This window comes from Salmo trutta, chromosome 18, assembly GCF_901001165.1.
Source record: "Salmo trutta chromosome 18, fSalTru1.1, whole genome shotgun sequence".
Lineage (NCBI taxonomy): Eukaryota > Metazoa > Chordata > Actinopteri > Salmoniformes > Salmonidae > Salmo > Salmo trutta.
This window is the reverse complement of record NC_042974.1, coordinates 23403172-23418346: the sequence shown is the minus strand read 5'-3', so window position 1 is coordinate 23418346 and position 15175 is coordinate 23403172. Positions and strand designations below refer to the sequence as shown.

At 43.8% G+C, this 15175-nt stretch overlaps 1 protein-coding gene across 2 annotated transcripts in view; it reads left to right on the top strand.

Moving 5' to 3' along the window:
* marchf5 (membrane-associated ring finger (C3HC4) 5) overlaps positions 1-15175 on the top strand; it is a 53216-nt gene that overhangs the window by 25464 nt on the left and 12577 nt on the right. The window lies entirely within an intron of this gene.

The window sequence follows — 15175 nt, the reverse complement described above, 5'->3', positions numbered from 1 at the left end:
AGAGTGGGATCTGATGCGTGTTAAGACCTGTGTACCCATACTAATGATAACTTCCTGCAGGAGGCACACAGATGGGCATTCTTATTTACGCTATCTCCCAAGGCCCAAACCAATCTACTGGTCGTCACCCAGGTGTTAGGGGGAGAGAGGGATGGGAGGAGGGGAAGAGACATCCTCTGGTGTCTGGAGAAACAGACTGATGTAGACATCCACAGGGTAAAAGATGAGGTATGGGAGGGATGGTTGGGAGATGGGTAAGGATGAGAGGGATGGAGAGAGAAGGCTCTGTGATGTGGCAGACATTGAAGTGCACTAGTCTCTCTGCTCCCCCGAGCAAGCTTTCTTTGCCTCCCCCTGTGTACAGACAGAGGTGTAGAGTGATTGCGAGGCCACGGCATGAAGAGAGCAGCTCATCAACCAGCGGCAGAGAGGAGACCGGGGCTGCCTGCCACTGCTGCTGATATCACTTAAAAACCCAGGCCCCAAAAATAGCTGACTGCTCGGACAGCACCAGAGCACCCGACAAATCAGCAGCACACTGACGCTGCCAGCCTTCCAACTGGATCAGCAATCTTCCCGGTGACTCCCCGTTCTCCTCTAATACCCTGCCTGCTCTGGGGACTGGAAACGGACTGAGCTAACGCTTCCCTATGACATTTATCTAATTTCACCGCGCCATCATTATACTTCTGCAGCCAAATTATGACGTCCTTAGATTCCAGAGGTTGTGATGTGTCACGCTGTGTCTGACGTGTGGTTATTCTTGCTGAACTCGACACATTATTCTGCTCAGGCAGCCAGGCAGACTGAAGGACCAAAGGATAGTGCGGTGGTAGTATTGCATCAGTGGGTCTCTCAGGGGTTGTCAGTAGTGTTTTTTTAAAGGGCGACTTTTAAAGCGCTCATGCTAGCAGCCATGACTGAAGGCAAATTAGATTTGTCTTGGGGGTGTGGTTTGATGTGGGTGTTTCTTGGGTGTGTCTGCCATTTCAATCACAAGAAACAAGTGCAGTAGTGAGTACAGCGAGGTAAGGTAAGCTAGCTTTTGCTATGGAGTGAACAAAGTTTTGAAGTGGAGGACTTCTCCCTTCGTGACTGACTCGACATCTCAAGATGGTCAGGTAAATCAGTTCTATGTGTAGGCTAAAGCCTGCGCTGACCTTGTTTAGCCAAGTTCGCAGCTAGCTAGCTAGCATACCTTGGTGATAGCTGCAGCTGGCTATCCTGTCTAGCTGATAATTCTCTGTCTAATCAGTTATGGCAAGAGCCAGTGTCTGGAATGTGTTTCGCAAGACACTCGTTCTACAACAAATTAGTTTCAACGTTTCATCACGTCATGTAAATACATGTTACAGTGGAAATGATATCAAGTCCGCTCCACTGTCCTAAACACAATAATTCTATAACTGGCTAATTTTGTCTCGTCTCTCCTCCGCTGTTAGATCTTTTCCGGGAGACAAATCTCAAAACTAATATCCCTACAGGTGTAGGCTACATGTGGACATTGTACAAACATTAACCAGCTTGAGTGTAGATGCATCAACAACAAGAACAACAACAAAAATTGATGGATGTGTTTGTGACAAAGACAACACACAGACTGCTATTTTGGTCTACTCATACAAGAGTAATACAGGCCCAGTGCACTACCTTTGTGAAAAATATATTTTTCACAAAATAATTAGTACTGGTGCAGCAGCACCCCTACTTCCTGCGGCTATGCTTTCTCTCACATTACACATTCAGGGAGAGACTATGTATTTAGCTAGTTACATCACAGTATCATAGCCAAGGCCCTAGTACCATAGCCTATCAAATCATTACATTTATGTAGCTAGTTAGTTAACCTAGCTAAACAAAACTTAGCTACTTACCAACCATTTTTATTTTTTTATTTCACCTTTTATTTAACCAGGTAGGCTAGTTGAGAACAAGTTCTCATTTACAACTTCGACCTGGCCAAGATAAAGCAAAGCAGTGCGACACAAACAACACAGAGTTACACATGGAATAAACAAACATGCAGTCAATAATACAATAGAAAATGTCTATATACAGTGTGTGCAAATGAGGTAGGATAAGGGAGGTAAGGCAATAAATAGGCCATAGTGGCGAGATAATTACAATATAGCAATTAAACACTGGAGTGATAGATGTGCAGAAGATGAATGTGCAAGTAGAGATACTGGGTTGCAAAGGAGCAACATAAATAAAATAAATAACAGTATGGGGATGAGGTAGTTGGATGGGCTATTTACAGATGGGCTATGTACAGGTGCAGTGATCTGTGAGCTGCTATGACAGCTGGTGCTTAAATTTAGTGAGGGAGATATGAGTCTCCAGCTTCAGTGATTTTTGCAGTTCGTTCCAGTCATTGGCAGCAGAGAACTGGAAGGAAAGGCAGCCAAAGGAGGAATTGGCTTTGGGGGTGACCAGTGAGATATACCTGCTGGAGCGTGTGCTATGTGTGGGTGCTGCAATGGTGACCAGTGAGCTGAGATAAGGTGGGGCTTTACCTAGCAAAGACTTATAGATGACCTGGAGCCAGTGAGTTTGGCGACGAATTTGAAGCGAGGGCCAGCCAACGAGAGCATACAGGTCGCAGTGGTGGGTCGTTTATGGGGCTTTGGTGACAAAACGGATGGCACTGTGATAGACTGCATCCAATTTGCTGAGTAGAGTGTTGGAGGCTATTTTGTAAATGATATCGCCAAAGTCAAGGATCGGTAGGATAGTCAGTTTTACGAGGGTATGTTTGGCAGCATGAATGAAGGATGCTTTGTTGTGAAATAGGAAGCCGATTCTAGATTTAATTTTGGATTGGAGATGCTTAATGGGAGTCTGGAAGGAGAGTTTACAGTCTAACCAGACACCTAGGTATTTGTAGTTGTCCACATATTCTAAGTCAGAACCGTCCAGAGTAGTGATGCTGGACGGGTCGGCAGGTGTGGGCAGCGATCGGTTGAAGAGCATGCATTTAGTTTTACTTGCATTTAAGAGCAGTTGGAGGCCACGGAAGGAGTGTTGTATGGCATTGAAGCTCGTCTGGAGGTTAGTTAACACAGTGTCCAACGAAGGGCCAGAGGTATACAAAATGATGTCGTCTGCGTAGAGGTGGATCAGAGAATCACCAGCAGCAAGAGCACCTCAGCCACGCTCAAGGTCCTAAATGAAATCATAACTGCCATCGATTAAAGACAGTACTGTGCAGCCGTCTTCATCGACCTGGCCAAGGCTTTCGTCAATCACCACATTGTTATTGGCAGACTCAACAGCCTTGGTTTCTCAAATGACTGCCTCATCTGGTTCACCAACTACTTCTCAGATAGAGTTCAGTATGTCAAATCGGAGGGCCTGTTGTCCGGTGAGAGACTTGTTTCTGGAAAGGTGGATTTTTAAAAGTAGAAGCTTGAATTGTTTGGGCACAGACCTGGATAGTATGACAGAACTCTGCAGGCTATCTCTGCAGTAGATTGCAACTCCGCCCCCTTTGGCAGTCCTATCTTGTTGGAAAATGTTGTAGTTGGGGATGGAAATTTGGAGTGGAGGCATTGAGTGATGATGAGAGCGGTTGCGTCTCTGGAGGCACCAGTTAAGCCAGATGAGGTCTCTGCAGGTGTGGAGGGTGTGACAAAAAAGCTATCTAAGGCATTTAGGGTGGGGCTGGGGGCTCCATAGTGAAATAATACAATAATAAAGTAATAACTAACCTAAACAGCAGTAAACAAGGCATATTGACATTAAGGAGAGGCATGAGTAGCCGAGTGATCATAGGGTCCAATGAGCAGCAATAGGTGAGTCGGGGCCGTTCGGTAGTCGCTACTACGATAGGCAAGCTGGAGACACGGCGTTCAGAAAGCTAGTGGGCCATGGCCAGCAGATGGATCTTTGGCAACGTCGCAACGGAAAAGCCTGTTGAAACCACCTCGGAAGACCAGTCGTGATGGATCGACGGGGCTCCGTATCGGCAATGAAGGGTCCAGGCCAATTGGCAAAATAGGTATTGTCGCCCAAGAATTAGCTGGTGGACCTCTTCGACTAGCCAGGAGATGGGCCTAGCTCAAGGCTAACTGGTGCTTGCTTCGGGACAGAGACGTTAGCCAGGAGTAGCCACTCCGATTGCAGCTAGCTAGCTGCGATGATCTGGTGTAAAGGTCCAGAGCTTGCGGTAGGAATCTGGAGATGTGGTAGAGAAAAAGCAGTCCGATATGCCCTGGGTTGATATCGCGCTGTGCAGACTGGCAGGAATTGACCAGGCTGAGGCTGGCTGGTGTCCGAGTTAACGGTGAAGACCGCTAGCTGGCTAGCTGCTGATGGGGGTTCCGGTTCTAAAGTATAAAAATAGCAGATCCGTACCACATTGGGTGTCGCGGGTTGCAGGAGAGTATATTCAGTCCGTGGATGGAAAATGAGATTAAAATATATACTAAAAATATTTCGGGGGAAAAACGAGGAAAGCTGTTATTTACACGGGACAAGACAAAACACACGTCCGACTGCTACACCATTTTGGGATTAAGTGTGTTTTTGGGATTAATCTGTGTTCTGGGCTTGATCACTGTGGCCTACAGACAGACACGAGACTAAACAGATTCTGTGTCTAGATTTATATTCTCCCATCTGACTGGGCTGCTAAGAAGTAAACTTAGGAAGAAAATAAAAGTTGTCTACTTTCCCACAGTTGGCAATGGCTTTAAGATGTTTAATTGACTTTAATCAGCCCTGGAAACGGCACACAAACATGGAGGACAGCTTTAAATGTGTGTAATAAAGGCAGAGCTAGAGTATGGGTGCTGGGTGGTGTTAATTAATTGTAATTTTTTATTTTATTTAACCTTTATTTAACTAGGCAAGTCAGTTAAAAACAAATTCTTATTTACAATGACGGTCTACCCCGGCCAAAACCTAACCCAGACGATGCTGGGCCAATTGTGGTCCGCCCTATGAGACTCCCAATCACAGCCGGTTGTGATACAGCCTGGAATCGAACCAGGATCTGTAGTGACGCCTCTAGCACTGAGATGCAGTGCCTTAGACCGCTGCGCCATTCGCGAGCCCTCCCGAGTGCTGACAGGTTTTTATTCTCGGGTAGCTCTGCTGAACCCAGCTCATTAGTTAGCCTGACGGGCATTAGGCCTACTCATGTTCCTACTCTCAGGGCTGGGCCTCTGGTTGGTGCAGCATCACAAGAGTGGATTTACACCGTGGTGTATGTGTTTTGATGTAGCTCACCACTCATGTCATGTTTTTCCTCTGCTAGTTGTGAGCTGTAAGCTCTGTGATTTCTAGTAGGAGAGGAGAGTGCAGTTAGCTGTTGCACTGGTATGCTAAGCTAGCTGTTTTTACATCAGCAACTGATAATTTCGACCCACCCTATCATGCGGATTTGGCCGGTGGAGTAAAATGAGGGATTGTGTGTCCTTGCTGGTCCTTCTGGGAAAGGGTAAACAAGTGGGTTGGAACAGTGTGCCAACCTGCCTGCCCGCCAATGAAGAAGTGGGATGCAGTTCTCTCTCTCTATCCCATCTCCCCTCTTTTAATAATCTTAATTATGGAATCTGCTGCCAAGCACTGAAATGAATTGCTCAGCTTTCCGTTTTGCCAATAGACATTTAAGTGTGACCCAGTTCCCTCTACCCGGGGTTGGCGTAATGTTTAGGCAGGGAGAAAAGCTAAGGGATTCCGACGCTGTCATCAAAATATGCCCAGATTAATGTGCTCAAGCGGGATCAATCTGGTTAGCAAACATAGGTGCACTAAGACACAATCCTGGAAAGTGGCAGAACTGTCAGGACGCAGGAAACCAGTATGTTCATAGCTACTTTAGGAAATTAAAAGTTTTTGTTCCTCGTTTAGCCTTTGGTAGCTTTGAGGTGACAAATGTCACCCTTCCATTGTTCGTTCGGGTCTCTGCAGCCAGCTGAAAAGTCCACTGCAGTCCTATGGCTGCCTTGCACGCTAAGTAGAGAGGGAGAAAGCCGCCATCTTGGACTGAAACACCAGTGTTCTCACATTTGAGACCTAATGTCATGCCTTTCTCCAAAAATAGCATTAGCACCGTCACTACAGGCATTCAGTGAAAATCATTGATGGAAATACATCTGACTGCCATGTGTATCAGTCTATAGGCACATTTGCATAATTTAGTGGAAATAAAATTGCCGTGTGTGTATTTTCGTTAGTCGTCGTATAGCCTATCTTATTTATCCAGCACAGCTATCACACCTGCGCAGCATACAGAGCCTATTTTGAGCGGGATTTCTGCTGCAGCTCCTCAGCTCATTACTGCTGGAGTGAAACGTGCTTTAATAAGCCCAGTCACTGTGCAACCATTCTAAATGCAATCGTGTATTAAAGGGCGACTGCACTTCCTGTTTTTCATCAATGCTCATTAAGAAATGCTTGCGGCCATGATTGAAGGAAAATTTGACTTATCTTGGGAGGTGTGGTTTGATGTGCGTGCGTCTTTGCCATGCAATCACAACAAACAAGTGCAGTAGTGAATACAGGGAGGTCAACTAAGCTAGCTTTTGCTATGGAGATAATTACATTTTCAAGTGGAGGACTTCTCCCTTCCTGACTGTCTCGCCATCAAGATGGTCAGCTAATTCAGTTCTATGTGCAGGCTAAAGCCTGCGCTGATTTTGTTTTTATACAGCGGGCTATCCTATCTAGCTCTGTAAAGTCGGTGATGGCAAAAGCCAGGGTCTGGAATGTGTTTCATAAGACCATGCTACGAAAGTAGCTTGCAACTTAGTTTCAACGTTTCATCACATCATGTAAATGCGCGTTACCGTAGAAACGGTATCAACTGCGAGTTGAATGCCCGGTCACGAGTCAGCTCGGCTGTCCTTCAACACAATATTCTATTCTAACTGGCTAGTTTTGTCTCGCGTCATCTCTCCTTATGTCCGTTGTTACATCTTTCCCTCGGGACAAATCCCAGAACTACTAATATCGGCTACTGTACATGTGGACATTGCAAAACATTGTACAGAGTGTAGATACAGAGTGTGTAAATATCAGATTGTAAATAATATTATGCTGTAAATATCAGATTGATAGGACAGTATTGATAAAGACATCATGCCTAGCAAATATAAACAAGTTGTGTGAAGAGTACATCAGCTGTCTAATCAGAACTAGAATTCCATTCTATTTGTCTATTTGGCCAAATCGAAGGATTTGACTGTCAAACCACACACTGACATGCACAGCTCTCTGGGTGAGGTTCAATCCTCAAATCTCCCATAGTATTGTTCACACACACATACATATTTTGCAGATGTTATCGTAGGTGTAGTGAAATGGTTATGTTCCTAGTGCAGTAATACCCTACAATGCAAAACAATTCACGTAAGTCCCGAAAATGTAAAGAAAGGAATTAAGAAATATAAATATGAGAACGAGCATTATCAGAGTCTGGAATATAAATGCACTATATATACAAAAGTATGTGGACACCCCTTCAAATGAGTGGATTTGTCTATTTCAGCCACACCCATTGCTGACAGGTGTATAAAAATTGAGCACACAGCCATGCAATCACCATAGACAAAAATTGGCAGTAGAATGGTCTTACTGAAGAGCTCAGTGACTTTCAACGTGGCACCGTCATAGGATACCACCTTTCCAACAAGTCAGTTGGTCAAATTTCTACCCTGCTAGAGCTGCCACGGTCAACTGTAAGTGCTGTTGTTGTGAAGTGGAAACGTCCAGGAGCAAAAACGGCTCAGCCGCGAAGTGGTAGGACACACAAGCTCACAGAACAGGACCGTGAGTGCTGAAGCGTGTAGCATGTAAAAATTGTCTGTCCTCAGTTGCAACACTCACTACTGACTTCCAAACTGCCTCTGGAAGCAACATCGGCACAATAACTGTTTGTTGGGAGCTTCATGAAATGAGTTTCCATGGCCGAGCAGTCGCACACAAGCCTAAGATCACCATGTACAGTGGCAAGCGTCGGCTGGAGTGGTGTACAGCTCTCCAACATTGGACTCTGGTGTATGAGGAATAATGGTCTGGGGCTGTTTTTTATGGTTCGGGCTAGGCCCCTTTGTTCCAGTGAAGAGATCTTAACGCTACAGGACACAATGACATTCTATACGATTCTGTGCTTCCAACTTGTGGCAACAGTTTGGGGAATGGCCTTTCCTGTTTCATCATTAAAGCCCCCATGCACAAAGCGAGGTCCATACAGAAATAGTTTGTCTAGATTGGTGTGGAAGAACTTGACTTGCCTACACAGAGCCCTGACCTCAACCCCATCGAACACCTTTGGGATGAATTGGAACGCCAACTGCAAGCCAGGCCTCATCACCCAACATCAGGCCCCGACCTCGAATGCTCTTATGGCTGAATGGAAGCAAGTCCCCGCAGCAATGTTACAGCATCTAGTGGAAAGTCTTCCCAGAAGCCTTGACTAGAATACAGCATATACATATGACGTGGGTAAAACAGTATGTAAACATTAAAGGGACCAGTGTTCAATGACTATGTACATAGGGCAGCAGTCTAAGGTGCAGGGTTGAGTACCGGGTGGTAGCCGGCTAATAACAGTGACTAAAGTTCAGGGCAGGGCGCTGGGTGGAGGCCAGCTAGTGGTGACTATTTAACAGTCTGATGGACTGAAGATAGAAGCTGTATTTTCAGTCTCTTGTTCCCAGCTTTGACACACCTGTGCTTTCTCCACCTTCTAGATGGTAGCCAGGTAAACAGGCCATGGTTCGGGTGGCTAAGGTTCTTGATGATCTTCTTGCAGTTGCCGTACCAGGCGGTGATACAGCCCAACAGGATGCTCTCAATGGTGCATCTGTAGAAGTTTGTGAGGGTCTTGGGTGCCAAGCCACATTTCTTCAGCCTTCTGAGGTTGAAGAGGCGCTTTTGCACCTTCTTCACCAGACTGTTTGTGTGGACAGACCATTTCAGGTTGTCAGTAATGTGAACGCCGAGGAACTTGAAGCTTTTCACCCTCTCCAACTGCGGCCCCATCAATTTGGGGGGGCACCTTGACGTAGGAGAGGTTATATTCCTGACACCACTCCGCCATGGCCCTCACCTCCTCCGTTACAGGTTATGGACAGGTGCAGTCAGGTAGCAGGAGGGGTGGAGTGAACTCAACCCATGTGTCCAGCAGGCAGAGTTCAATAACTACAAGCAGATGTGAGATGCAGGAGGATGGCACTCTTCTCATACCACTGTAGACTACTGTCCAATTCAAAGCTTCCTCCAAGCTTTGCATTGGTCAGTAGCTACAGAGTAATATGAGAAGAGTGCAATTGCTGAACATACAGTTGAAGTCGGAAGTTTACATACACTTAGGTTGGAGTCATTAAAACTCACTTTTCAACCACTCCACAAATTTCATGTTAACAAACTATAGTTTTGGCAAGTTGGTTAGGACATCTACTTTGTGCATGACAAGTTATTTTTCCAACAATTGTTTACAGACAGATTATTTCACTTATAATTCACTGTATCACAATTCCAGTGGGTCAGAAGTTTACTTACACTAAGTTGACTGTGCCTTTAAACAGCACGGGAAAATTCCAGGAAATGATGTCATGGCTTTAGAAGCTTCTGATAGGCTAATTGACATAATTTGAGTCAATTGGAGGTGTACCTGTGGATGCATTTCAAGGCCTACCTTCAAACTCAGTGCCTCTTTGTTTGACATCATGGGAAAATCAAAAGAAATCAGCCAAGACCTCAGAAAAAAAATTGTAGACCTCCACAAGTCTGGTTCATCCTTGGGAGTAATTTCCAAACGCCTGAAGGTACCACGTTCATCTGTACAAACAATAGTATGCAAGTATAAACTAGAGGTCGACCGATTAATCGGAATGGCCGATTTAATTAGGGCGGATTTGAAGTTTTCATAACAATCGGTAATCTGTATTTTTGGACATCGGTTTGCCGATTTTTATATATATATATATATATATATATATATATATATATATATATATATATTTTTTTTTTTTTTTGTTATTTATAAAAAAATAAAAAAAACTAGCCAAGTCAGTTAAGAACACATTCTTATTTTCAATGACAGCCTAGGAACGGTGGGTTAACTGCCGATTAATCGGTATCGGCTTTTCCCCGTTCTCCAATAATCGTTACCGGCGGTGAAAAATCATAATCGGTCGACCTCTAGTATAAACACCATGGGACCACGCAGCCATCGTACCACTCAGGAAGGAGACGCATTCTGTCTCCTAGAGATGAACGTACTTTGGTGCGAAAATTGCAAATCAATCCCAGAACAACAGCAAAGGACCTTGTGAAGATGCTGGAGGAAACAGGTACAGAAGTATCTATATCCACAGTAAAACGAGTCCTATATCGACATAACCTGAAAGGCCACTCAGCAAGGAAGAAGCCACTGCTCCAAAACCACCATTAAAAAAAGCCAGACTACGGTTTGCAACTGCACATGGGGACAAATATCGTACTTTTTGGTCCTCTGGTCTGATGAAACAAAAATAGAAATGTTTGGCCATAATGACCATCGTTATGTTTGGAGGAAAAAGGGGGAGGCTTGCAAGCCGAAGAACACCATCCCAACCGTGAAGCACGGGGGTGGCAGCATCATGTTGTGGGGGTGCTTTGCTGCAGGAGGGACTGGTGCACTTCACAAAATAGATGGCATCATGAGCAACATCTCAAGACATCAGTCAGGAAGTTAAAGCTTGGTCGCAAATGGGTCTTCCAATTGGACAATGACCCCAAGCATACTTGCAAAGTTATGGCTTAAGGACAACAAAGTCAAGTATTGGAGTGGTCATCACAAAGCCATGACCTCGATCCTATAGAACATTTGTAGAACTGAAAATGCATGTGCGAGCAAGGAAGCCTACAAACCTGACTCAGTTACAACAGCTCTGTCAGGAGGAATGGGCCAAAATTCACCCAACTTATTGTGGGGAGCTTGTGGAAGGTTACCTGAAACATTTGACCCAAGTTAAACAATTTAAAGGCATTATATGTAAACTTCTGACCCACTGGGAATGTGATGAAAGAAATAAAAGCTGAAAGAAATAATTCTCTCTACTATTATTCTGACATTTCACATTCTTAAAATAAAGTAGTTATTCTAACTGACCTAAAACAGGGCATTTTTACTAGGATTAAATGTCAGGAATTGTGAAACATTTAAACTCAGTTTATTTGGCTAAGGTGTATGTAAACTTCTGACATCAACTGTATGTAGCTATTCTGAACCAAGTGTAACAGTTCCATGTAGAATAAACCATACTTCACATAATACTGTAGAAGCTGTGTTCTGCTAATATAACAATGTAATGTAACAAATATATCTTCCTGTATGCTGTCCTGTATAAGATCCGAGTTCCCTAAAATGTTTGAGGAATACACTGGGTCCCCCCCTTATTGATAGTACCATTCAAATAAATAATAGCAAAATACTATAAAAAGTAATACGTGTCTTGTATAATTGTAATGCTAAGTGCAAGGTCTCTCCCAATTCAGACTTCAGTATCAACCTGTATTTCAGTCAGAGGACATAATTTCAAAGCATCTGTTCTGCCCATCTGTAGAAAAACGAGGAAGAGTTGATGAGTGACATAGGTATTGAAGGGGTGATATTACTCAATACTTGTCATGTACTGTCTTATTGGTAATCACCCTTTGTCCCTTCTGAGATGTTTGCCAATGCCTGCTGGGCATGGCGGCGTAGATCGGCTCCAGGCCCCTCTCGTCACAGATACTGGTCATGAAGGAGCCGGACTTCAGCTCCTATATGTGACCCTGCTCCTATATCACAGAGGGAGGGAGAAAGACTGTCACCATACAGTCATGGAAGCCAACAGTAAATACACAGTTCAACATAGCCAATTAGAAATCCTGATTCACAAGGGACATGTGCCAGCATGGCACTGACTGGTTGGTATTACTCACTTTGACCCAGGAGTAGTTCATTGGCACAGTGGAAGGGGGGCACCTCCTTACAACATAAAATACATACGTATACACACAGCACTGGTTACATTGTCAGTGGTGGTTAGGTGAATTCCAGGACAGATAGTATTTTGATCATTGACCTGCTCAAATGTGACCGACCTTATTCAAGTATCCTCCATTACTCTGAAGCTTGACTGGTGTCTGGCCCCTGCCACAGCCTTCTGTAACAGCTCCAACGATGCTGCTGAACAACAAATCTACCAAGTTTTGTACAATATCATCACAATAAACATATAGTGAGGGAAGTAACTTTCTCGAGTTTGGAAGTAATTTATATGTTAGAGGGACTGTAACTATAGATTAGATTCGGGCCGGTGACGCTGATGCCGTTACTATGCAACCAGATGTACATTGCTGAATTGTTGCTGATACGTTTTGCTATTTGTTGCCAGCGCCATAGCTATATTTGTATTAGACAAGTACCATCTAATGTATTTTTGCCCTAGAAAGTACAATAAACTTTTATGCAGACAGGCATGTTATTTTGGGTTTGCAGACGAAGCCCCTGAATTCTCGCTAGCTACCTAATTTACAAATCCGGTTTAGTTATATCTTTGTCCGGGTTTTAAAAAAAAAATATATATATTTTTTTAACTAGGCAAGTCAGTTAAGAACACATTTTTATTTACAATGACGGCCTACCGGGGAACAGTGCCTTGTTCAGGGGCAGAACGACAGATTTGTACCTTGTCAGCTCGGGGATTCGATCCAGCAACCTTTCGGTTACTAGCCCAACGCTCTAACCACTAGGCTACCTGCCGCCCCTAAATTAAATTAAATTAGTTAGTTAGCTAATGAGGGTGATATTTGCTTGACTCTTTGCTGGGGTTTAATTCTGTCATACCAGAAAGTCTCCTGACTCCCTTCGTAGTAACAAGAGGAGTGGTCAGTGTACTGAGTTGGTCTCTGTCTGAAATCCCAGATCTAGGGCAAAAGCACTGGAACATTGTTAATGAGGGCAGAGGGGGTTAACAGTGGACTGTAGTGCCACGATTACTAGTGCCACGTAATCAGCTCATTGGCCTAGTTGAGGATCACTAAAACATTCCACATTCAATGTCAAACTGATGCTGTTGCCACGGCCGACCCAATTCAGAAGAAAAATTATCATTTTAAACCTCTACTTGAGGTTTTCAATTCATGACATGGCCCTGAATTAAGTTGCAATAGAAATGGACACAGCCCTGCTCAAAAATATGACGCAGCATTAATGTTGTCCAAGAAAGCCTTCGGGGTATAGCCTAGTTTTTTTAAAACCGAGAGCTCAGCTTTAGCCCCCGATAAGGACAATCCTTTACATCGCATCAGAGAACCGATGTCCCCTCTCTCGATTTAGTGTTCTCCACTGGTCTCATGCTGCTGGTATTAATAGTGTCTGGATGGGCCTGTGTGGGGAGAGGAGGTTGTCTCTCGTCCCCGTAAATATTGCATGGTTTCCCCTGAGTGCTCTGGAATGCGAGAGAGGAATGAGGAAGAAAAATAAGGGAAGATGGAGGTCATGGCTTTAACTTGACTGTGTGTCTGACAAGGGGACATATGTGACGATATTTGTTAATTTGTATAGGTAGTTGTAGTTTTTATTATTTAGTAGTTTTATGCTGTTAATAAAATCAATGTTTTAGTTGTATTATTATTAGACAGTTGACATATTTTAGGTGTTACTAAGTATTTTTTTTTTTTTTTTTTTTACATTTGGATAAAAACAAGATGCATAAATATGGGTTACTAGCCTATATATAACAGAGGGTGGCTGCCTGATCTGGTCTTTGACACAGGTCTGTTATTAGGGTAGAGCGATAATTTATCTCTCTCTAGCACATTGTGAAGGTGTTCCACAGCCATAGTAAGATTGGTAGCTTTCATCTAAAACCTAGTTTTGGTCCTTCAAGACATTTTGAGAATCCATTCCTCTCCTCTCTGCCTTAGCCTCTGTCGCTACACATCCCAGCGCCAATGTTTCCCAGTCAAACCCAATAGCTCGCGTGCTTTTACTCTGAGCACAACAGGAATGTTAAAGGAAGCTCGTTCTTTTCATCATTTCCTCATGGCTGAACTTCAGTCACCTTGCTCATTGTACTTTAAGAATGTCTCCGGAGGGTGTGTGCGTGTTTGTTCTTTGTTTATTCTGTGTGCTTTTCTTTACTGCTGAAGTTACCTTTCTCGTTGAATATCTCACGAGTGTGTGTGTGTCGGCCTGTGTGTCTGCCATGTGTTTTCACTTTGCGTATGTTTTTTCTCGTTGTACTTCAAGTAGGGCTACTTTCATTGTAGTGTAAATTACACGGGGTAGGGTCAGATAGAGACGGGTGTCCACTGTACACTGAGCATTTTACCACCAGGACAGCAGCAACCATCTTATGACCCCTGCTGGAGAGCGAGACATTCCCAAACTGCAGAGGTGTTGTCTGTTTAGTACTCTGGGTTTTTTACTGCTGCTCTAGTCCGCCTCTGCATGCTCTATTTGTAGCATTCTAGAGACATGCTGGCCGTGTATTTAAAAAATACGTGAAAAAAATGCTCAAATGAAATGAGTTCACACGAAAAGGCCTGTGATTGAAAACCAACATTAGAACAGGGTTTTCTGTAGCAAAACTGTTTTCTACGGTGTGCCCCTAAATGCAGGGGTCTCCAACCTTTTTCTAGCATGAGTAAAATGAAACGTTGCAAGCTACTCAGTTTTTTTATAGCGTTCAAATAGGCACATTCTTCTCTTCACCCCTACCCTGCAACTCTTTCCCAGGTCCTTGGTATACAAGAGATGCGTTTTCTGTCAATATGCCTGGTAAAAAACGAAGGGGGTCCCATTCAATTATATTTAGTTTTTTCCTGAATTCTGTTTTCTCTATTTTTCCTGATTTGGGATTTTTTTCCCCCCAGTTTTTACTCTCAATATTACAATTATTCAGAGAGAAACAACAAAAATGGATGTTCTGAATCCATGGCAACGCTTAAGTCACATCAGAAGACCACTTTTGGTCGAAACACAAGAAGTGTAATTCCCCTTTTCAATTACACATCTAGCAAGAGAGGAATGTGTCAGTCTAGTGACTTTTCTGCTGTTACTTGTGCAGCACACGTCATGGCAGAGCTTGCAAAAAAATCGCCGCCCAATTTGATGAAATAATCTAGAAGTAGTAGATATTGTTCTGTCAGGTAAGCTTTCTTTGCAGTTAACATTTAATTGAGAAGGTTT